This window comes from Eptatretus burgeri, chromosome 2 (genome assembly GCF_056783735.1).
Source record: "Eptatretus burgeri isolate ZD-2024b chromosome 2, Ebu_testis_v1, whole genome shotgun sequence".
Lineage (NCBI taxonomy): Eukaryota > Metazoa > Chordata > Myxini > Myxiniformes > Myxinidae > Eptatretus > Eptatretus burgeri.
Window position 1 is genome coordinate 75,308,507 of NC_140962.1, and position 25,212 is coordinate 75,333,718.

General features: G+C 46.5%; 1 protein-coding gene and 1 long non-coding RNA gene across 2 annotated transcripts in view; both read right to left on the reverse strand.

Annotated features, from left to right (window-relative positions):
* The window catches only part of LOC147032353 (uncharacterized), a 23,768-nt gene extending 17,710 nt beyond the window's left edge, over positions 1-6,058 (reverse strand). The window contains exons 1-2 of the long non-coding RNA XR_015055128.1: positions 3,270-6,058; positions 1,069-1,112 (exon numbers count right to left, since the gene is read on the reverse strand). This is a non-coding gene — a long non-coding RNA (uncharacterized LOC147032353). The remainder of the gene's footprint in view (positions 1-1,068; positions 1,113-3,269) is intronic.
* Positions 1-25,212, reverse strand: part of LOC147032350 (uncharacterized) — a 178,179-nt gene that overhangs the window by 129,005 nt on the left and 23,962 nt on the right. The window lies entirely within an intron of this gene.

Consider the following 25,212-nt stretch of genomic DNA (forward strand, 5'->3'; position numbering starts at 1 on the left):
TCCACGAGGCATCACCAAGTACTCTGTGTCTTGTCTGCATGTTGTCTAAGGTTTATCTCGCTAGAGTTCCCTTCGAAACCCATAATCCGTAGCTCCCTAGTTAAGAACGGGTTATAGATTAATTATAACATTGTCGTGAATGCTTTGCTTGTGTTGTGTTCCCCAATGTGTCCCCAATAAATCTGGCTGAGTTATACGAGATTTGCCACCTTGAATTTATTCGTGCCATGCCGAGGAACGATCCGCTCAATTTGGATATAAAACCCAAATGGGCTTCGGACTGGCAGACTCCGCTCGGTCTCTGACAAATCCAGTCTGTAGCCAGGGTCTATTCCCCCAGCTGGCATGGCACAGGTGTAATTTGGTATCGTGATCTGAGGCGCGTAACCCGAGACCTGTGCCGAGCCAGCCGGCGTTATAACCCCGGAGACAGCGGTGCTTTTAAGTGACGCCGAATCTTCAACATTTGGCTGTCAAGAGTCGGGTGCGAATCCCGACACCGCTGAATCCTTAACAATATATATATATATATATATATATATATATATATATATATATATATATATATATATATATATATATATATATATATCCTCTTCAAATTTCAAGTCAATCGGATGAAAATTGAGGATTTTTGAAATCTCACCTAAGTTGTTGACCTTTGGCCTATGTTGACCTTTTGACCTCTAAAATAAGACTTCTTTCTTGTGACAAACTCCACCATGTGGTGAAGTTTCGTGAAGATCGGTTTAAAATTGCGACCTGTCGGCGACAGACAGACAGACAGACAGACAGACAGACAGACACACACAGACAGACACATAAAGAGGAAACATTCCATGTGCAAAGGATCTGCTTGGGAATACAAATTTTAGCAATGGGATCAGTTGTAAGTTTCAGTAGTAGACTCTTCAGTCCCTGTCTCTTTTGCAAAATTTACCTTCCTTTACCACAGTCCATCTGCTGCTGTTAAACATACTGGAGCATTGAATATGCCTCCTTTGAAATTTCTTCCATCATCAAAAATGAAAAGCATCACAATGGAGAGCAGGAAGAGAAGGTACTTACTGGAACCTTGAAAACTCTGTGCATCATTGTCCATCAAGTCAATCCTGCAGAAACATTAATAGGCATGAACATGTATTTTCTCGAAATTATTTTCTCTCAACTCACTCATTTACATATATTTCACATAACAGAAATGGTTCATTTTACAAAACCAACCTGGGCATTGTGTAGCCTGCTTCGCTTTTCCATGAGCCCGTAAACTCAAGATACCCTCTTTCCTTTAACTGAATGGATCAACGTGTAACCATCATCCATCCCAACTCTGTTCCTCATCTGCAGTAATTTCAACTGTTGCCATGCCAGCTGGGTGGATGTGAACTGTGCAAAAACAAGCCAGGGAATTGCAGCAAAGGCCTTCTGCGACTCTGTGGGTCTGACTCCATCTGCAAACCTCCCAACCTGAATTTCTGCAACAAGTCTCCCTCCTGGAATGATGACGTTTCCATCCAAAATCTCCTGTTCCTTTTCTGCCCTTTTTGGCTCTTCTGAAAGCCCAAATATCTAGTTATTGGAAGGGAGCAACCTCAATGATGCAGAATATGGATATTTAAAGAGGCCAATTGGCATGGAATGCAATCTGCCCTCTAATAAAAGGGTTGGGCTACCATCACCATATGTCACCTGATATTGATTCCGCCTGGCAATACTTTCACAAAAGCCTGCTTTCTCCTATATACTGGTTTATCCCAACCAGCCTGCCGCTATCCTATCCTGTCGATCCTCTTTGAACTTGTACTTGCATTGTTGTGGTTTAATCTTTGCAAACCAAGATTATTGCTTTGTTACACAAGTCGTATCTCACCAACTATCACTGGTTCCCCTCCTTAGGTAAAGTTCCTTTTGGCATTTCATTTTTCTCGGACATTTTTGCTACCTTTCAATGATGACATGACAAATAATAAAAGAGAAAAATGTGATCGACATGTGATTGTTAACTTTCCTCCAAGACATTTTTTGGGTAGTCGATCCAGTGGAAAAAAAAAAAATCCCCCCCCCCAATTTTTTTTATTTTTTTTGATATACCCTTATTATCAGTATTTCCGTCGATATGTTTGTCTGTCTGTCAGTTGGGTAGTCGATCCAGTTGAAAAAGAAAAATTCCCCCCCCCCAAAAATTATTTTTTTGATCTACCCTTATCAGTATTTCCGGCGATATGTTTGTCTGTCTGTCAGTTGGGTAGTCGGTCCAGTCGAAAAAAAAAAAATTTCAAATTTTTTTTTTTTTTTTAATTTGATCTACCCTTATTATCACTTTTTCCGTGGATATGTTTGTCTGTCCCTCTGTTCGGTCCAGTGCTCCGTTAATACAATGGCAATTTCGATGAAACTTGGTTGGTAGGTTCATACCATGACCTAGTTGTGTGCAAATGAGAACCGTTGCTATGAACACCACCGTTGCTTAGCAACGGGACTTTGAAATTTTTGAAAAATCATAAAAAAATTATTTTTTCGAAAATCAAAAATCGGGCCACGAGCGACTGTGGGCAGTACATTCAGCCATATTGTCAAAAATTTCCAGCCGGATCCTATGAAAATTGTCGGAGAAGATAGACTTTGAATGAACCCTGGTCGAAAACAACAAAAAAGAAGAAGTTCGTTATATCACAGAGACTATGAGTCAGATATACATGAAACTGGTATGGTAGGTTCATGGTATGTCCTAGTTATGTGTGAGAAAGAACCGTTGCTATGGACCCCTCCGTTGCCTAGCAACGGCCGAAAAACCTCTAAATGTGGGGGTATTTTAACGAAAAAACAATCTGCAGCATTAACCCTTGAAGCGAGAATCATGAATTTTCTTGTGCTTAATAATCTTCAGGTCATTCCCCATCGAACTGGCCCATCGCGTCAAGTTCTATTGGGTAGTCGACTGCCCATGTCCGCCTACCAGCTTGTTTGTGTGTGTGTGTAATGTCACAACATCACGAACAGTTCTTTGTTGTTACGTACTTGGTCTGAGGATTTACAGGAGTGTCTTTTGTTTTTGGTTTCCCTTTGAACAATCTTTTCCACATTTTGCTGAGTTGAAAAGAAGAAGTAAACAGCAGTTTGTTGAATATGATGAGGAAGATTTATCCAGAATAGTCAAAACCAAGATAAATGGTACAACTTAAGTTTAAAAAGAAGAGAAAACATTATTACCTGAACCGTTTAGAAAAGGAAGCATTTTTAGTTGCAGTATTTGTTGTTCAGAAACTCACTTCTGGGTCCTGTTCAAAAAAGTAACTTTCTTCATTTTTTTCTGTGATACTGGAGGGACCACATCACCTTTTTCTTTGAATGTGTATCGCTTTGCTGAAAAAGAAAATAAATCGACATTATAGTGCAAATGTGTGAAACATGTTATCTTTTTCAATGAGTCTTTCCTTTCAACAAATGTTCCGCAACACAACCTCCCTTCACATGCACCAAAAGAGAAAAATGAACAAAGGTTCCAACGATTAAAAACCAAAAAAATTAAAACAAGCATTTACACATGGTTTACCTCATCTGCAGTGGTAAAAGAAGTTGAATTTATTGTAATTATTCAAAATACATTGCAACTTTGACATTTGTTGGCACACATTTTATTTCTGAAAAGAGACGAGTTAAAAGTTGCAAAATATGGGATGCATGGTCAACTGCTAAAACACTGATGAATGAGTGTAAGAAGGTATGGTAAGAAAAGAGAAACTTGGATTAACTATGACCGATTTGGATTTGATCAAGCAAGTGAGAAAAAGCAGCTGTCATCATAACAAAAGCGAGCAAACCTCATTTGCTGAAATGATATTAAGAAGCGGTACCTTCTGGGTGACCGAAAGAGCTGAAATTTTTTGTGCCGATGGACATCGAAGCTGATACACTGGGAAAAAAAAATGACAGAATCGGCGAACAACATCCATAAATGAATAAATAAATGAAAAATTGAATGCTGTTGAGCGACCTGAGACAATGGGGAATCCATTGTTGCATATAATGTTCGTATGCTTGCACAATGTGTAAGCATACCCCATTCTAAGCTCGTTCCAACCACTGGCTCACTGATATTAAAGTTTGGTACTTTCCGGGTGACGTACAAAGCAAAAATTTCACAAGCCAACGTACATCGAAGCCGATACAGCCGGAAAAATAATCACAGAACCATTGGAAAGTGTCCGCAAATGATAATAAAAATAAATGAAAACAAATGATTCAAAAAAGTAAATGCAGGTGAGCGACCGGAGACAATGGGGGAAGCAAGGTAATTTTGCATGCTGACAGACATCAAAGCCGATAAGCGAGGAAGAAATTCCAGAACCATTGGAAAGCGTCTGTAAATGAAAATATAAATTTATGAAAAAAATTAATGCATGTGAATGAACCCAGAAAATGGGGAAACAGTCCATTGTTGCATATAATGTGCAAGCGCACCCCGCTATTATAAATTGTTGTGGATTTCCGGCACTCCGGCGTGTGGGCGACCGCCTTTAGCTAATTGCAGCCACACACCCACCGACCGTGGCAATCCAGTCGCAGATTTTGGATCAACGCCGAAATCCAGCTACGGGTGTGTTTTTAACCACACCACAACCTTGTCAATGCTCTGCTCGCGCTACAGAGTCGATTTACCTAATTATTTGCGCGGACAGACTACCGAGAGGTTGTACCTCAATGGGACCTGCTCGGAAACGGGCCGCTTTAAGCAGCTCTTTCCGTCTGCGATTGCCGAGCGGTTTATTATCGCCAAGCCCCGTTGGACCCGATTATCTTATCGGTGTTAAAAACCAGCTAATATTCCGAACACAATTATGGCAGTTCAATGGAGGAAGGGATGCAACCAGCAGGTGAACATTCAAACAATGCGGACATTTATTTGTACATGCACATATGCAAGCAAGGCAATGAATGGGGGTAAGGGACAAGACATGAGCAAAAAGACCTACAGCCGTTGTCTATTATCATTTACATGCACTTATAACAATTCTCAACTGAAGGGACAAGGCACCACAGACTTCCATGCAAAAACGCCAGAAAAGAAAAGGGAGAACTGGGCCCGTAGGCCTTTAATGTTCCTCGGAGCTTGGAAGACCGAAGGAGCTCCGTGAGGCCGTGCAGGTTACCTTGTCGCCCTGGAGATGACTCGATGGGTCTTTTGGTCAGCGACCCTCCGTATATCTCGTCGTCAACACGGCAGCTGGTGTCACGGCGGCTTGGTTGGTCCAGGCCTAGCCGTGCGGCCTGGTCGATCGGGCCTGGCCGACGACGACTCAGGAGCGAATGGGCCTTGCTCTTTTGGAGTTGATGCTCTTTTAAGAGCCCGCTCACTCCTCAGCGTCGCTCGGACCGTCCCGGGCCCCGATCACTTGGGACCGTTATGCCGCTGGCTGGCGACTTCTCTCCAACTGGCGCCCTCTCTCCGGCTGGCGAATTCGCTGCCGCCTCCACTGACCAACAACTCTGCACTGCACTGCAGGCTTGACTCGACTGGACTCCAGGCTCCAAACTCCACCGGACTCCAATGACCGAGATCCACTCAACAACCGAGCTCCACTCCGAACTCAACTGGTTTCTCGGCGTTTCAGCCCGGCCTTTTATCGGGTTCGGGGGTGGTGTTTGGTCTTTCACCTTCGACCCTTCACCCCCGGCTGGCTCCGCCCTTTCAGCATTCTGATCCGATCTTGCCAAACGCGGACGTGGTAGGAATCACCGGCTTTCGCTCCAACGAGGAAGTAGTCATGTTTGTTGGCGGAGATGTTGTTCGTTTGTGGATGCCGTTGCTGGCGAAAAGATGGCGGCACCGTGGAGATCATAGTGAGGAGACGTTGTTCGTTTGTTGAAATGGTTGTTCCTGAAAAGATGGCGTTGTTTGTGGAGATGATGGTGAGGAAATGTTGTTCATTTGTTGAAATGTTTGTTGTTGGTGAAAAGATGGCGTTGTTTTTGAAGATGATGGTGAGGAGATGTTGTTCGTTTTAAAATAAAGATAGCAAAAGAATAACAGCTAACTCAAAGGTGCACAGCCCGGTTTACGAATAAATCCCGTTATACATCGGTGGGGAAATCTAACCTGGACACACACTAATGGACATAACTGATCTTTGGGGAACCTGAATGGTGATCTGTGAATTTCCACAACCGTAACACTATATATATGTATATATATATATATATATATATATATATATATATATATATATATATATATATATATTGTTGCGAATTCGCGCCCGCCGGCGTGCGAGCGGCCACGCAACTCGAATCGCGACACGTCGCCCACCGGACGGACAATTCTGTCGTGACCCTCTCGGACTAACGCCGGGAACTAGTCACGGGTGGGCCTTTCGGCCTCACCACGATCGTGCCAATCGGCCCCCCGCGTGGGATAGGGTTGTTCGCCAAATTCGACCTACCTAAGTACCCACATGGAGGGTAGACCGGGCGATCGCACCTCGCCGCAGGTCGACTCCGGACACGGGCCACTTAAGCGACCCGTTCCGTACTATCGGGATAACCAAGCGGTGTTATCGTCAACCTTGACGGTTCCGATTAATTATCGGGCGTATTAAGCCCACTACCAACCCTTTACATGAAGCAAGATGGAGATTCAATTAAAGAAAAGACGAAGCGAAACGGGAAAAACAGTTTAACATAATTCACATTTATTCCGCGGCACACGGAAAGCACACATATACAATTACAACAATTATGCACCAAAAGCAGATGTTACAAAAGAAACACAACAATGCAGATCTACTACCGACTACGCGAGCACACGGCAACACTTACACAGTTTTACTTTACAGACGGCGCCGACAACACATATACTCAAAAGCAAAAGAAAAGGGCCACCCTCAACGACAAGGGGACAGACGGGCCTGTGGGCCGCGAGACCGGGTGGAGCCTACCAGTGTTTTGTGATGAGCCGCAAATGTGGCGGCGGTGCCCCGACTCCGCGCTCCTTCGCGGGTTTCGTTGGCAATGCTTGGAGTGGGGTGGGAACGGGGCCCCCTTTTCGCACTATCTCAGCGTGGGGGGGGGAAGGGGGGGAATTGTTGATGCTCTGGGGAAAGAGGATAGCTGGCTTGCTTGGGTCCCGCGACGAGCGACTCCACTGCGACCTCGACCGCGCTCCCGGCTTCCCCCCTCTGCAGCTCCCCGACAGACTCCGAACCCCGACAGACCGACTCTCCTCCAGACCCGACTTGACTGCTGCTGCCACACTTCTCCAACTCGCCTTGACTCTTCAACTCCCTTGACCGAAAAACTCTCCCGCTGCCACACTTCTCCAACTCGCCCGAGCCCAAAACTGACTGAATTCGCCCCGTGCTCGGCGCTTTATAGTACGGCAGGAGAACCCATATACAAATTTCTGGATCAGAACGAGCTCAGGGGTGGAGCCACGCTCGCCCATTGGACGGAGAAAAAGGGGCGTGAATCTCCCCTGATCCTCGAATTTGCATATATCGATTCTACTCCGGCACGCCTGGAGGCGGGGCCAAATCGCCCCGCGCTTGCTGATTGGACGGATCAGAAGTGGGCGTGTATCATTCCTGATCCGACTTCTCCTCGGAAAGGCCGCTTTTTGCACCCGCGGCTCGGCGCGCGTCCCGCACGAGGCCAGGACAGCCTGATTAGGACTACACATGTACCAAGACTACACATGTACTTACAGAGATATCTCACCTACAGGACCTGAATGGTGGTTTGCGAATTTCCTCAACCGTAACAGTACCCCCTCCCCTTTTTAAAGACTCGTCCCGAGTCGTCAAAATTTCGTGTGCCATCAGGTGTAGTTCTCCCCTAGTACGTTTTACCTACGGATCCCTGAGTGCGACATTCATGGTATTCGTGTCCCCAAAATAAATAACCTGAGGGCTGAGTAACTAACTAAACAAACCCACTCACATGGACGACTTAAATAAAATTGCCGGCGCTAAGACAGACATGCCGGGGGCGCACTCATATGTACAGTACATCTTACCTTAACTTACAAATGTAATACTAAACCATGGCCCAGGATCAATGGACTCTGCAAAAAGAAAGCAGTTAGCAGGGAGCCAGGCTTCTCGCATGCAGTCTCTGGCTCAAACAATGCAGGTGACAGGGAACGTGGCCGGCTGCTCACACGCAGTCCAAGGCCTTCCCTTTTGAACTGAACCCAGTGAACCACAATGGTGCATGGGCTGCACAAACACAGTCTCCGTGCCAGCTCAAGTGGCACACGCAATGAACACAACGGATGGATGGATGGATGGATGGATGAATGGATGAATGGATGAATGGATGGACGCAAACACGGTGCACGGGCCGCCACTGCAGGCCCGTGTTGTAGCTGCCGACAGGGCAGTTCTTGCAGCTTGCAAACTGTTGCCTTGATCCTGGCGCACATGGAAATGAACGGGGGGGGGGGGGGCAAAGCAAAATTGAACGGCCTGGTGAACAGCGGCAGTGGGCATGGCATGGCAAAGGCAGCAGGCAAACACAGCCCGCAGAACAAGGCCGCTGCAGGCAAACACAGCCGGCAGACGAACTGGCCGGCACAGGCCTTGCAGAAAACAGCTGCAGACGATCCAGTCGGCACAGACCTTGCAGCAAAACAACAGCTGCCGATGAAGTTGGCCAGCCTCTCGCCGTGCAGTGCAGGTTGCTGGAGGGAGTGCGGTGGTGCTGGCCACTCGGAAGGCGGGCTCGGACCTACCCTACGGTCTCCCTCCCACCTATCGCCTTTGCCTGTCACTGTCCATACCCACCCCCTTAATTTGTAAAACCCAATTTAGCCCCAACTTTTTTTTTTTGTTGTTTTTATTTTTACTTCCCCACTATGAATCGTCCCCTAACCCCCTTTACTGTCTCTGTTCGGCTAACCTATCGTCCTAGCCTACTCCCAACCCCTACGTTCCCTTCCCGGAGGGGAACAAGGGAGAGCTAGCGTCCTGTGTCGAGGCCCAACGAAGCCCCAGAATGGCCTCCCCAGACTTCAGCGATCTAACACAAAGTGGGTCCAGCGGCCCACAACGAGAGCGAGGGGATGGATGGTGCGAAGGGGTACACTTCCTATCTACCCTAACCATTTAACTGTTAAACTACCCCAGGGCTTTCAACAAGTGCCTCTCGCTTAAACTATTGGTTCTATAAACCCAGATTCCCGTCGCCTGTGTTGGTGTCCTCTCAAATTTCGGGCCTCGCCCCCCAATTTTCTTCCCGTGCCCTCACACGGTTTCATGGCTGGAACACGTGGCTCCCCTTGGCAGGCACGACCCTCTGCCGATTCTCCAGCTATGGCACCCCCGGGCACTACACTGCCTCCGAGCCTACCAGCTCCCTGAACACCGGGGAGTGCCCCCCATGGCACCTCCCCTGAAACGCACACGTGGCAAGCTGGCTTCCCGGGCCCCTTTCCGAGGGTCACCCGTGCCCACAACACTGCCCATGCGACTAATGGCGCCCCGGGCCCCCGCACCAAGCAGACGCACCCGTGCCCACTACGCTATCCCGACCCCCCATGGGCCCTTGGCCTACTACGGCCGACTAGCCTGGTGCTCGGGGTACCCACTCAGCGATACTCACCTTTCGCAGCCGCGCTCCCAGCCCGTCAACAGGGCTCCTGCACCCCTCCAAACGGGTATCGAGCCTACTTTCCCACCAACAACAAAACGACCTCCATTTTTGTGAATTTGACTAACCCAGCTAACTCACTCTACACTGACCCCAGGGTCCCTTGGGCGGGAGTCACTCCTCCCCCAATCACTCATTGCACCATGCATTCCCATTCGCTCCACTCACACAGACCCGCTGGCCTCACTCACTCACCAAGTACATGCTTCCACTTCACTGACCAACTCTTCAACACGCACACTGCTGAACTCTGCCATCCTTCTAACTACATCCCCTAACTACCTCGTGCTCCCACGTCGTCCCTTATACTAGTAGCACGTTTCTTTTAACACTACGTAGCTAAACTACATCCCCTCTACACATCCAAAGTCTGTCACTGTCTCCAAATCATCAAAAAATCATTTCCCCACCTAAATCTCAACTAACAATCCCTCTACCTAATCCATTCCACGGGCCCCATGAGGACTTACCCCTGCCCCATGGAGTCGGTCTAGCTAAGCTAACCCTTCCCCCTAACTAATTCCATCCTGTGCCCAGGCAAGGGGATCATCCACCCCTTGCCCAGGAAATCCTGTTCACCCGAAAGCGAGGCTTGCTGTTTTTTTTTATTGCGCAGCACCAGCGCGGCAACTCGCAACCTGCACACCAGCGCGGCAATTCACAGTCGCGCACCTGTGGCGTGACGTCATGGCAGCTGTTCGCGTCCCTCGTCCCTCTTGGACGGTACCATCCGGCAGGGATTCACCCTCCTGCCGGATTCCAACCATACACGCAGCCATGACATCACCCGGCGCATAAAAAAAAAACACAAGCCCCACGTTTGGATAAACGGACTTCACATACACGCGCTTGGAGGCGGGGCCAAGCTGCCTCGCGTTCGCCCATTGGACAGAGGGGAAGTGGGCGCGAAGCATTTTGGATCTGAATTTTCCCCTCGGAAAGACCGCCATTCGCGCTCACGGCTCGGTGCGTTTGGCACCAATCGCCGAACGGGCCCTAGACAGCCCGACGTTCAGTGTTCACAGGTGGTGCGGTTGTTGGTTGTGAAGGAGAAAGGCGAAGGTGGTGGAGGGTTTTCTGTGGTGGTTTGATGGTTATGGTGTCGTTTGGGAATGGCGGTGAAGCGATGTTTGCGGGATGGAGTTGTGAAGGTAAAGGTAGTGGCTGTTTGGGTTGTTGGCGGCTTAATGGTCGAAAATAACAATCGAGAAAGAAAAATTGGCTAACTCAAAGCGTCGCAGCCCGGTTGTATCACATAAATCCCCTCTATACAACGGGTTTGGGCTAACTACACATGGACTTAGAGATATCTCACCTGAGGACTCTTTATAGTATAATGCGAATTTCCACAACCGTAATAATTATATATATATACATATATGTGCATGGCTCACAAAGTGGGTATGCTGTGGTATGTTTGTGGGAAATAAAACTATTATGAGGTACTAAGACAAACCATCAATGGTCAGAAATGAAAGTGGACATCTTGGGGAACCTGCAGAAACCGGCAATATCATACTCTCCATTTCCATGTTTTATTAAAGATAAATTAAAGCAACAGAATATGGGTATTGTAACCTTAGAAATGTTACAGTTTGATAGGTAAAATTTGTATTTTACTGCAAGTTTCATATGTGACAGTTATTTTGAGTGTGGTGACTTAGAATGTGAACTTTGGTGTCTTTTATGTTTTGATGATGTTCTGTCTCTCCATTCGGGTTTTCTGGCATCTACCCTATATGATGAAATAATGGATTCGTACATAACGCTTCGTGTCCACTGCATAGAGTAAAATAAGGACTCCAATGTTGATAATGTTTCTTATGATTTTTATTCCAAATCTCCCTTAATTTCTTGAAAATATGACAGTTTAACAGCAGAAAATATAGATCAAATTGTGATCAGAAAAATAAAATTCAGACCACAAGTAATCCTGTCTTGATTTTCGTGTCAGTCCCATTATGTACGAATCATCATCTCTCGTCAGACGCAAATAACGCCAGCATTAGAAAGTCTTGCCGTCTTGCAAACTTCCCTGATTGATGGATATAATAGGCACTTGCAAGCGTGTCAGCACATTTCCATTCGCCGTTGAGCGCAGCGTTTGTCTTCGTGTCCGTGTCTTCGCGAGAGCCGTAACGTACGAATACAGCGTGAGGACGCCGAGCCGAACGAGGTGACGCGCATTTGTCTGATGAGTCTTCATTTTAAGCAACGCTAGAATTTTTTTGGTGCTTCGTGAGGATCCGAGAGGTAAGAATTATGTTTTTCTTTTCATGTTTAAAGTGCTTATTTTTAAAAGTTCAAAAGAAATAGATTTGATTTTAACGTTATTTTTCTCGTACAAGTGTGGCTTTCTTTGCGACTGAACTCATCTGTGTTTTCTTCGTAATTTATAACATCGGACTCTCTCAAAATGTGTTGTTTTTTTTGTTTTTCCTGTCACATATTGAGCCTGTTTAAAAAGGCAGAGTGAAAATTATCTTTGTTATCCCAAAATATAATATTTACGCTGTTTTTTCATCTGATTCCATACATAACGCTGACGCCAAGCTCGAAATTCGCATGTGTATTTACAGTGTTGTAAGTATTTAGTGGTAACTTTAAAACCGGACGTGCTGCAGGTCTAAAATTTTAGATTTAGCTATTTGAATACATGCAGATTAACATAATGGGTTGCATTTCATGTTTCCCTAAACTTTTTTTTTGCCCTTTGTGTAACAGTATGTGTACCCACTTTGTGAGCCATGCACATATATATTCTAGCAAATACCACCCATCGCTTCACTGACAGGAATACTAAAAGGAGAGGGGGGAAAAGAATATATGGGATGGAGAGAGAGAGAGAGAGAGAGAGAGAGAGAGAGAGAGAGAGAGAGAGAGAGAGAGAGAGAGAGAGAGAGAGAGAGAGAGAGAGAGAGAGAGAGAGAGAGAGAGAGAGAGAGAGAGAGAGAGAGAGAGAGAGAGAGAGAGAGAGAGAGAGAGAGAGAGAGAGAGAGAGAGAGAGAGAGAGAGAGAGAGAGAGAGAGAGAGAGAGAGAGAGAGAGAGAGAGAGAGAGAGAGAGAGAGCAGTTTGAGGGGAAGAAAGAGAGGAGCGAGGGAGAGTGAGGTGGGGTGGGGGGAGGGAAGACAGTGTCAGGTGAGAGGAAGGGAAGGCAGGTGTGCGGTGGAGCACAAATTACGATTCATATCTTGTCATCAAAATGATTCTGCATAGAATAACAGTGAAAATGGAAACAAAGTAATGCTTCAAATCCATTTTATACCAGTCACACTATAAATATCACCCAGAGATATACACAGCCCGGACAGGTCCAGAGACAAACACTGCACGGCCATAATCACCACCCGACCATGTCTGGAGACAGAGATGTGTAGGAGGGTGCTGCACTGCATTGGGAGGGGGCAGATTGAGGATGGGACAGATAGAGAAATGGGTGGGGGAAGGGGGGTTAGCAGAGGGAAAAGGTTATGCTCCATGAACAACACGCGCACGCACACACGGACGGACACGGACACGCACACACGTACTTGGCCGATATCAGCAATTTTTCGGGAATCAGCAGATTGGGGTCAGTGTGATTAGGCCAGAAAAAAAACAAAACATTTGTTTCCTATTGCATGGCCAAAAAAAATTGGGAAGGTAGGTAGGGAGTTTTTTTTTTTTGACAATTTTTTTGCCATGAATATATTCATATAACTCGATTAAAAATGTTTATTTTCCTTGGTGGTCGTGGTGGTGGTAGTGGTAATGGTGGTGGTGGTGCACTCGACTTGCTAAAATTTCTCCACATATTTAACAGTGAATGCATGCTGAAAATATGCATTGTTTATATATATATATATATATATATATATATATATATATATATATATATATATATACTGTATATATATATATACTGTATATATTAAAAGTTTAACAGCAAGTCTAGTGCATTTTTGCAAGTCTATTGCACCACCACTACCCCCACCACACCACTGCCACCACCCACCACCAAATCACCACCGTCACCATCACCACCACCACATTAGGTGAAACTAACCGTGAAAAGACCGATCCACAAAGCAGTCCTCGTGAGCGTTTGACTCGGGCGCCGCCATTTTGAAACTCTCACTGACGTAACACGCGGGATTCAAAATGGCGGCGCCCGAGTCAAACGCACCCGAGTCCAAATTGTCAACAAAAATCGTAGGGTCGCATATAAAAGCAATGGGTCGGTAGGAAACCGGAAACAAACTTTTTTTTTTGTTTGGCCTTACCAAATACAGCACACACTGTATACAACCCAAAAACCTTGGGTAGCTTTCACTGTTGTTTTGGGGGAATTTTAATTACGAAATAAAAAAAAAACAATGTTGCATTTACGCATGCATTTCAAGGAGTTGTACATCAACATTTATCTTTATAAGCATCTGCATGGGACGTGTGGAAAAAAATTTGGCCCGGTATTTTGGAAAACACATGAACACAGCAAACGGCTTGGAAATCAGATGTTATCAAATACATTTTGGTTTGAAACTCACAAAGAGAAACCATACAGCATTTGTGAAGCACACCTGATAACCAGTAGCTTTAGAAACAGTTGTGAGGACAAAGGAAAACCTGATAAAACTTTGCCACCACAGCATCCGTAACAGGCATGGCATACCCACACACCCGTGGAGAGTCCCTACAGATCCAAATGTACCCATATGTACCATGCCAGTGTGTGCTGCGTTGCTATCACTACCTTGTATAGTAACGGTCGACTGTACATCCCAATCAGGACATAAAATGTACCGCTATCAAATGCACAGTGCTCGTCAAGTGGCTTAAGCACTTAAGCAAGCACTCCAATGGAACGCTGGGCTTAGCAAGCAATTACCAATTGCCGGCGATAAACCCATGCACCCGGAAACGCCAAAGCAATATCCGAATTGGACAAATGAACACTTTTTTAGCCTTGTGAGCTGCTGCTAAGTTCGATTCTGCAGCTTAACTTTTGTAATTCAGCTTAGTCTCTCGAGAAGAGATTCTCGAGGTTATGGTATGTGTGGAAATGAAATAAAGCCTCAAAGGCTGGTGACTCCAGGCATTGAAAAGCATTGCAATGTATCCAGCGATTCGTCGGTATCGATAATGAGTGAGGAGAGTGAAAAACAAAGGGAGGGAAATCTTTAAGAAATTGTTAGGACCTACGACAAGTCAAGGCTTGGAAGAGCATGCCAAAAAAACATGGCGGCTTCAGACCCCATCAAGGAAAACCAGGATAAGCCTTCAAAACCCCATGGAGAGCAAGGTAGCCAAGGATGTGACTGACAAAGGATGTAATTAAATTCAAAGGGGGTGTTTTAATTAACCCAAACACCCAATTTTCACTCTTGCATTTGCTTGGAGTTCTCTGTATGCCTGCAAAGATTGGGACTGGTAGGTTTCATGGTTTTGGAGTTATGGAGCGCACACACACACACACACACACACACACACACACACACACACACACACACACACACACACACACACACACACACACACACACACACACACACACACACACACACACACACACACACACACACCTGAAGGAAGATAAAAAACACACGTTTGTTAAGTTTTATCAAAGGCACGAGGTGGACTTACCAATATATCCGTGATTGTTCGTCGTCTAGAAGACAAGTGTTTTAAAATAACAGTTCTGTGCAATTCGAGCAAAATCGACATGTAAAGTTTGGTTTACTCTCTCACTTGTATTCCCAAAGATATCATCTCAGAGAAACATTGTCTTTCCACATTCCTCTTGTCCAAGAGATGTCACAGCTCGTAATTGTAGATTTCTATGTGACAGTTAAGCTGTACTCTGTAATATTGTTGCGAATCTGGAAGACATGAGCACTCAACATACAGGTCCTATAGAACAGTTATATCGGTAAGTATGTGTTTCTGGTTAGGGTCCCGTCCCTTGTTTAATGGGTAATTAAATGTTCATGTGCTGCAGAGTTATTTTGATCGTCAGGGTTTTCTTTTATTTTTACATCAACAATCAACTACAACACCACCAGCGTCACCCTCACCTTCACACCGACGCCATTGTCTTCGTGCGTGTCAGCACGGACGTGGGCGGAGTTCACGAAGACCTGACATCTCTCTCGCCCAATCCTGGGGGAGCGGGCGAGGTGGCCGTAAGTCAAAGGGCACAGAGCGGGCTCCAAGAGAAGCAAAGCCTCTTCGGGGGCGGGGAATTGGGAAATTTGGGGAAGCTTAATTTGGGAAGAGAAAATGTGCATTTGGACCGACGGGACCTCAGTAACCACCCACTGGGGTTACGCACGGGTCGAGCACGGAAACGACTCGTCCGAGTCCCGTCGAGGGTGTGAATACTCGGTAGCTCGCCACGTGGGTCTCCAGGTATTTTGAAGTTTGGCAAATAACCCTGTCCCACGTGGTGGAATTATTGACGATTCACGGTCCGGTAAGGGACCCGTACCCTCGGAGTTTTCCGAAAGGTACGATCTAGATTCCGGGTGTTCGGTAGAGTCGACCCAGCTGCTCCACATAGCGGTCGTGCTCGTCGCCGATCCCCAGCCTTCAACAATATTTCTATTTTCCAACAAATGGAAAATCTCTTTACTTGCTCATAGAATAATCCCCAGACGATTTTCGGCAACATCTGTGGGAGAACAATTAGGCTTTAGAAACAAAAAAAAAATGCATTGTCATAGTAATTAAAATGACTGATATGCAGAGCTGTGAAAATATGAAACCGTTATCTCATCTATTCCAAAATAACAAATTGTCCATTGGTCCAGGTTTTTATTTTTTGGGAGACACTGCCGAGGCTCGTATGAGAGCTAACACACAGAATGCACAACAAGGGGAGCAGGAGACAAGAGGGGCGGGAGAGGGAAGGAAAAAAGTGTGGAACAGAGACATGAGGAGTTCTGTGGAAGGGAGAGGGATGGGGTGGGGTACAAAGGGTAAACAAGATGGACACGACAGGGACTTTCAGGAAGGAAAACAGGGAATTTGAAGGAGGTGAGTTTGGGGTGGATTCACGAGGGTAGAATCAAAATAACAAGAAAATCAAAATTTTAACTGTACACAACGGAGTAAATTTATGACACACCTGAATACCTTCTCATGCCTGTAGACAATGAGTGAAGAAAGCAAGCAGGAAAACTGATGCTATCTCAATGGCTGGTCCACCAACTAAACCCACCAAACATGAAATTGTTGATGTCAATGAAACCCACAGAAAAATTATTCACTAATTTCCCTCAATTTTTCTCTCAGCTGTCAATGTTCTGCAGTCGTCTCATTCACTGCGGATTGTAACAATAGTTTATATCCCTGGGGAGTGACAGCTGTTTCTCCTCCACAGTGATGGCTGCTGTCAATGTGAATATAATGCTGATCAGTGATGGGCGCCTCTCCATTTTAACTCCAGTCTCTTGAGCTCTTTGTATCTGCTTACCCTTTCAATGTGCTTCCTATCTCTGCTCGGCTTGTGAGTCCTGCGATCTACACATCTGTGTGTTTATCTCTTTGCTGACAGAATAACTTGGCAAGAGGAGCAGTGAGAATCATTAAATTTGACACAGAGCTTCATATTATACTCACAGACACAATCATCAGAAAAGTCACATGTTGGCTGATGGCGGCAACATGAGTAAATGCAGCCCTGTATTATTAAATTCCATTTGATATACTAGTGCGGGCCCGTAGGGGCGGGCCCGGATGTGCGTGCCAGTATGTGCAGCTTCGTGCCTGCAGTATCAGGTCCCCAGCATCAATTGTGACGTCATATCAAACGAAGAAGAAGAATTGTGATGCCCCCTCTCTCCCCCCCCTCCTCTCCCCCCCCTCCTCTCTCCCTCCCCCTCTTCCCCCCCTCTTCTCACCCTTCTCTCCCCCTACTCTCTCCCTTCTCTTGCCCCCCTCTCATCCCCTCTCTCTTCCCCCCCCTTTCACCCTCCTCTTTCGCCCTTCTCTCTCCCCCTCTCATCCCCCCTCTCGCCCTCCTCTCTCCCCCTTCCTCTCTCTCGCCCCCTCTCCCCCTCCTCTCACTGTAAATGTATTCACAAATGTCTACCAAGCACGATTAATTCCAACCTTGGGAAAAACAGCTTTCAAACGCTTGGGAAACAGCTGTTTCCCTCAGGAAAATTCAAACCTTGGGATTAATTAATAATTTGAATAATAACCAAACCTTGGTGTCCTGTCATGTCACTGTGTCCTGTCATGAGTTCACAGATACATGGCCGCAACTTGGGAACCGCTCGTGCGGTCGATATCAAACCTCGAAAAGCCACATCCGCGGGTCCCCGGCAATATTCCTGGCAAGTTTCAATCCGATCGGACCGGTGGTCGTCCGGTTATTAATAATTTGGGAAAAAATTGGCATGATAAGGTGAGAAGATGGAATGACACCTTCAGCTGCCATATATACACCTTTTCAACAATGAAAAAGCAGTAAAATGGCCGTAAGGAACCGCTCGTCCGATTGACATCAAACCTCGAAAAGGCACATCTGCGGGTCCCCAGCAATATTCCTGGCAAGTTTCAATCGGATCGGACCGGCGGTCGTCGAGAAACGGCGGTCGCAGACAAACAAACAGACAGACAGACACACAGAGATTGCTGGAATTATAGATAGATTGTTGTAGATTCGGCGCCACTTAACAGCACCGCCGTCTCAGGGGTTATAACGCCGGTTAGTTCGGCACAGGTCTCGGGTTACGCGCCTCAGATCACGACACCAAGTACCCCTGTACCTTGCCAGTTGGGGATATACACCCCTGCTACAGACTGGGTTTGATCAGAGACGAGCGAAGTCTGCCGCAGTTCGTAGCCAGTTTGGTTTTAAATACAAATCGAGCGATTGTTCTTCAGCATGGCATGAATAAATTCAGGGCGGCAAATTTCGTATGAATCAGCCAGATTTAATGGGAAAACACCGGGGAAACATGACACAAGCAAAGCATTCACGATAACGTTATAACTAATCTATAACCCGCTCTTATCGAGGGAGCTACGGATACGGGTTTTGCAGGGGGCCCCAGCAAAATAAACCTTAGGCCTGGACAACATGCATACAAGACACGGAGTACTTGGTGGTGTCTCATGGACGAGAGGAAAAGTTTCAAAGGCACAATGCGGCTCGTGACAAGACGATGTCATCAGATTCGAGCACCCAGACCGAGCACGCCACGTGGCATGATGGCGGAGACGTACTCCTTTTGTCGACACCGCTCACGCACACAGCCTCAGTGCGTCCAGCCTGTGTAAGGTCGACGGCACAAGAGCGAAAGATCTATGGTGTGTTGCAGCTGGCTCCCCACAAGGTCCACTATGCGAATCCAGGCCTGGTTTGTACACCAGACCAGGCCAAATCCGGGTGTTGGGCTCCGCAAGCGGATCGACGGGATGAAAAGACGTGGTCCAGCCGCGCAGGGAGAAAGGACAGTCAGAGGCCCTGTGGTTGGCCTGCATGCAGGATCCATGGCCAAGGAGGAACCGCTGGTTAAGTCACTCCTCATAACCCAGGTCGGAGACTCGACAAAGCAGTTCCTCTTGCCTTTTGGGGCGGGCTTTCTGGACCGCCTCCGGGGACCCGTGATTGGTCCATCATTCGAGTTTGCAGCAACTCTCCGCCAATGGGTTGCTGGCACGTATGGTTGACTGGCTCTGTCAGGGCGCCGGGTGGGGGGAGGAAGGAAAAAGAAGGCGCCTCTCGGTACACCACCACTATATGAACACTGGACAGCCTGCTACACCTCCCGACACACATGTAACATCCGATAACCAAACAACCTGGCTAAACATGCAGTTAAGGGGGGATCTGGGCTAATTCTATATTTAATAACCCACTAAGGGCCCATTTCCGCAACAATATTTCCTTGTGAGCTCAGTTGAACTTATCCGAGACTTGCAATCTTCTGAAAATAACATTTTAAACACTATTTTTGTCGTAAAATTCCATCTACATCAATGTGTTTTGCTCAAAAAAAGAAAAGACAAAAAAAAAGGAAGATCTTTCATAGAATGAAAAACAAAATTAATCATATTAATAATCATTAATAAGATTTTATCGTGACCACCGCTTGCGTAAAATGTTTCATCAGGTGCTTGTGTAAAAACCAGGGAAAAATCATGTATGATGGAGATGAATGAAGCAAGGATAATTGTGTTGACGTGAAGAAAGCGTGCAGTACCAGCCACTCACCTCCAGTATCTGTTCCCATGGTGAACGTCTTTCCAGATCCTGTCTGTCCATAAGCAAAGACTGTGCTGTTGGAGCCTTCAATGAATCGTGAAACTAACGGTTGCACGCAGGTATCATAAACATCCTTTTGCGTCAAATCGGGACCAAAAGCATGATCGAATGTAAAGATTTCTTGATCTTTGCCTTCGATCAATTGCTGGCGTCCCTCAATATGCACGCAGTTTTGCTGCTGCGGTCTGTTCTGACAAAACGGTGGCCGGATTCGTACCGCCACATGTACAGGTTGCATCCTCGGGGAGATATCGCGAAATAAATACATATATTTAAACAGATGTTTGGTACTGCAGAACTTTAATATGGATACAAATAAACACGACATAGTGACCGATGCTTTTCGTGCTGCACGCCTCAGGGTAAAGATCGCAGCAAGTGAAAAAGGAAGTGAAGGCGTGTGCTTTATACGCAGGTCTCAATAAGGTAGACGCTGATTGGTTCAGCCGTAATGAAGTCTCGGTTAATCCGAACGTCCATTGGTTGGCTCATCATCTTCACCTCGAGCTCCCATTGGCTGGAGCAGAGTTCGCTGATGATTCACGTTTGCAACCACATCCTGAAGAGAGGTAGGGGAGGGCCTCCCCCTCAGGTCCATTCACCATTTGTTACCGTTCTTCCCTTGATCTTTCCATGCTGAAAGAGACACAGAGATCGTTCAAATTCCTTTTGACGACATAGTATTGGATCGGTGGTAAGGATGAAGGTTGCTTCCAACATTCCGAAATGAAATGAGCTCCGACCTCGGCTCAATATCCTGAACATATCTGCATTGTACTGGACCAACCCTAACAGCTTGGTCATCCGGTAGACGGATGTTGTGAAACCATGGTTGGATCGATCAACAAACACTTCCAAAAACGGTAACGTGTTTGACGATTCCAGCTCCGTGGTAAACTTCAGCGTTGGATCGAGAGTGTTGAGCCATGCCTATAAATTGTCACATGCCATCCGAGACTCAAACAAAGCAAAAATGTCATCAACATACCAATAATATTTGATGGGGGAATCGACACCTTGCCGACCAGTCAGTTTCTGCATTTCATGATGGCCGACAAAGATATTTGTAAGAGCTGGGCCTAATGGAGAACCCATCGTCACACCGTCCGTTTGAACCATAGACTCCTATAGAGAAGGACTGGAACCTCACGATCTCGGGGTTTGTAACTTGAGTCTGAAGGATTAACTTGAGTCCGGGGCTAAAATGACTTCTAGAAGGGCTGGAGACACAATCTCGGGATCCATATAGGGATTTTTGAGGACGGCGAGTTCAATAGTGTCATTTTCAACACCACCTGAGGTCATCTTGAAGATCAAAAGGTCATATTTCAAGGTCAAATTACTGAATTTTGGTATTTTTTGCCCGTTTTTGTGTCTAACTCATAGAGGAAAACTTTTGTAAAGTCTATGACAAAACATGACATTGTGCACCTACTGCACCAACTTGCTGATTTCTATCATCGTAAACTAATGTATGTTTTATTTGTTTCTCTTTCAGAAACTGTCCAGCTGGTGATCTCACAGGATCTGTGTTGTTTCCTGCTTTGGTGACAATATGCCACGTCGTTGCAGCTGCTTTGGTTGAAGAGGAAACTATGATGGGACGCCTTATGTAAAGGTCATATCCTTCCCAAAAGATCCTGAGGAGAGGGAGAGATGGATATTGGCAATGCCAAATGAGAAAGAAAGCTTGAGGTGCTTAAAGGAGATATATATTTGTGAGACATTTCAATTGTGATTGGGTGTCAGTTAGGGGTGGCAAACGACCCAAAGAACCCCCATCAATATTTCCTGGAGTACCGAAATCAGCTTTGAAGCAGGTGACCTCAGCCCCACACCCAACATCATCTTCTATGTCAGAATCAAGAGCGAAGAAGATGCAGATGGCTGATGAGGCTGCAGACAATATCCAAGATTTCGACCACTTCTGTGCTAAAATCAGCTACTATTTTCCTGGCTTTAAAGTCATAAAAGACCAGGAAAACCTTTACCCATCAAGAACTGATGCTACTGGACAAACTGTCCAGCAGTTCTTTCATTTCCAAAAAGTTCACTCACCTTTTGGATTTCTATTCTTGAATAAAGTTGAGAAAGATGGCATTGAGGTGCCCAAACGACTTTTTCCTTTGCAGAAGAACAGCCTGCTCTCAAAATGGTCCCAGATTAGATCCATAACTGACCAGGTAAACATCTATGAATGCACAAGCAAGGAAATTCTTCAGCTTGTAATAAGCCAGCTCTGTTGGATGACTGAGGGACACGAGCTTCCTCATTTCACCATCCTTCTGTTGCAGCTGCATCTTCTGGCAGAGAAAGACTTTGACTACGTTCTTCCTGCTATATTTGCAGATGAAGCCTTGGAAAAGTTTTTCGGCCAAGCCAGGCAAAGAAGCGGTGGAAACTTCAACATTGACATAGTTGACATTATGGCTGCAGCGAAAATTGTAAATTTGCAAACACTCATTAAGCATGACATTCTGCCCGAATCTAGTTCTCGTGTGATTGATTGCGACAAGAACTGTACAACTTCCATAAATCCAGATGAGCGAAGTGAACTCATTGACGAGATTACTCCTCAAGACACTCAGGATCTCTTGGGGTCTGACGATGCCCTTAAGCATAAAGTAGTTTATTTGGCCGGACACCTTGTTCATAAATATGGCGATAGCACTAGTATAGAGGAGATCATTGATGATGAAGATGGTAACGAGGTGTCATCTGAGTTTCTAGATAATTTGAATAGAGGTGGATTGAGTGTGCCTACTATGTAAACCGTCTTTTTTGTGAACGTGCCAACACGTGCCGGCGCGAGGTACGCTGGAGAGGCCTCGCCTACCACGCTAGGGCACGGAGTCTCGTCCAGGCGGGACCACGTCGACGGACGTCGGAGAGGGACTCGACGGCCCAAAAGGGAAGTCACCTTATTCTTTTCGCGGTTTTTGTATGGATCTTGTGGCGCCGTGTCTTGTAAAGTAAAACTGTATAAGTGTTGCCGTGTGTTCGTGTATTCGGTCGTAGCTCTGCATTGTTGTTTTTGTTTTAAATTGATATCTGTGAATTCTGACTGTTTGGCTGTGTATGTGTGCTCTCCGTGTGTCATGTAAATAAAGTGCGTTATGTTGAATTGTTCCCCGTTTCGCTGCATCCTTTCCTTCGTTTGAATCTCAATCTTGCTCCACGTAAGGGGTTCGTAGTGGGCTTAATACGCCCGATAATTAATCGGAACTGTCGAGGCCGACGATAACACCGCTCGGTTATCCCGATAGCACGGAACGGACCGCTTAAGCGGTTCGTGTCCGGAGTCGGCCTGCGGTGAGGTACGATCGCCCGGTCGAACATCTGCGCAGGTACTGAGGTAGATCGAATTTGGCGAGCGACCCTATCCTGCGCGGGTGGCCGATTGGCACGATTGTGGTGAGGTCGAAAGGCCCACCCGTGACTGGCTCCGGGCGATAGTTCCCAGAGGGTTACGACAGAATTGTCCGTCCGGTGGGCGAGGCGGCCGCCATTCGAGTCGAGCGGCCGATCGCACGCGGGCGGGCGCAAATTCGCAACAATATTGTGAAGAATGAAGTCTGTGAACGTTTTGAGTTTGCTTCTCAATCACTTCTTGTCCTCCTCGGTTCGGAAGTCAATGTAAAGGCCTTCACAAGTAAACTTGGGGACTGAAGTCTTTACTTCCTCCAATACATCTTCAATGGATAGCTCTCTGATTGATCCAAGTGGAGCTTCCACTGTATTGCTAGATCCAAATGTACTGCTGTAGGATGACTTGTGAGCACATCGACTTAAAGTATGATATATATATATATATATATATATATATATATATATATATATATATATATATATATATATATATATATATATATATATATATATATATATATATATATTGTTGTGGTTACCAAATTCGCAAACCACCATTCAGGTCCCTTAGGTGAGATATCTCGGTAAGTATATGTGTAGTTAGGCCCAAACCCGTTGTCTAGAGGGAATAAATGTTATTCATGCGTGCTGCGACTCTTCAGGATAGCCGTTTTTCTTTCACTCTCTTTATTTTGGACCAACCGCCATTGTTACCACCACCAACCACAACATCAACCACCCACCGCGGCGCCGCTTCACGTCACACCTCGCAACCATCGCATCGCCACCGTTCTTGCGCCGCTTGTGGGTACCGGTGTTGGACTCGTGCAGGGCGCGCGCCGAACAGCGTGTACAAAACCACGGATTTTCCGCTCCAAAAACGGATCAAAAACGACACACGCCCACTTTTGTTCCGTCCAATCGGTGAGCGAGGGGCGATTTGGCCCCGCCTCCAGGGCGTTGGAGGGCGGTCGCTATATGCAAATTCATGGATCAAAATGCATTCACGCCCACTTTTTCTCGGGCCAATGGGGAGCGAGGTGAAAGGTCGAAGGCAGGGGGTCAAAGGCGAAGCCACGGGGCTTATATAAGCGACCGCGTTCGTCAGTAGAGTGGAGTTAAGACTTCGCAGTCGGTGGAGTTGGGAAGAAGAAGAAGAAGAAGAAGTTGGTTGTTGGTCGTCGTCGTCGTCGTGTGCGTTGGAGTCGGAGCGAAGAGGACGGAGCTGTGGAGAGGCGGCGAAGGCAGACGAGGGGGTGCTCGCGTCGTGCCGGGAGCTGCACACCAGGGAGGCCGACGGCGCGACCTGGTCGAGGTGGAGACGCTCGTCGCGGGACTCGAGGCAGAGTAAAAATCCTCCTTTCCCCCCGAGCATCAGCAACCCCCTCCTGTTTCCCCCCCGCGCTGAGATAGTGCGACCAAGGGGGCCCCTTTCCCACCCCCTACCAGACACTGCCCGCGAGGCCCGCGGAGTTGAGGCACCATCGCCGCTCCGCGTCTCATCACCAGACAGGTAGGCCCGACCCGGTCTCGGCCTCAGGCCCGCCTCATCCTTGAGGGTGTTCTTTTCCTTGATTTTGGGTATGTGTTGTCGGCGCCGTCTGTGAAGTAAAATTGTATAAGTGTTGCCGTGTGCTCGCGTAATCGGTATTAGATCTGCATTGTCGCATTTGCTTTTTGTGTAAAATTGCATTGTGTTTCTTTTCCTTTTCTATGTGCTTTTGGTGGAATTGAATATGTGTGCTTTCCGTTCATCGCGAATAAATGTGCTTTGTGTTGAACTGTTTCCCGCTTCGCTTCGTCATTTCTTTCATTGAATCCTCATCTTGCTTCACGTAAAGGGTTGGTAGTGGGCTGGATACGCCCGATAATTAATCGAACCGTCGAGGCCGACGATAACACCGCTCGGTTATCCCGATAGTACGGAACGGGTCGCTTAAGT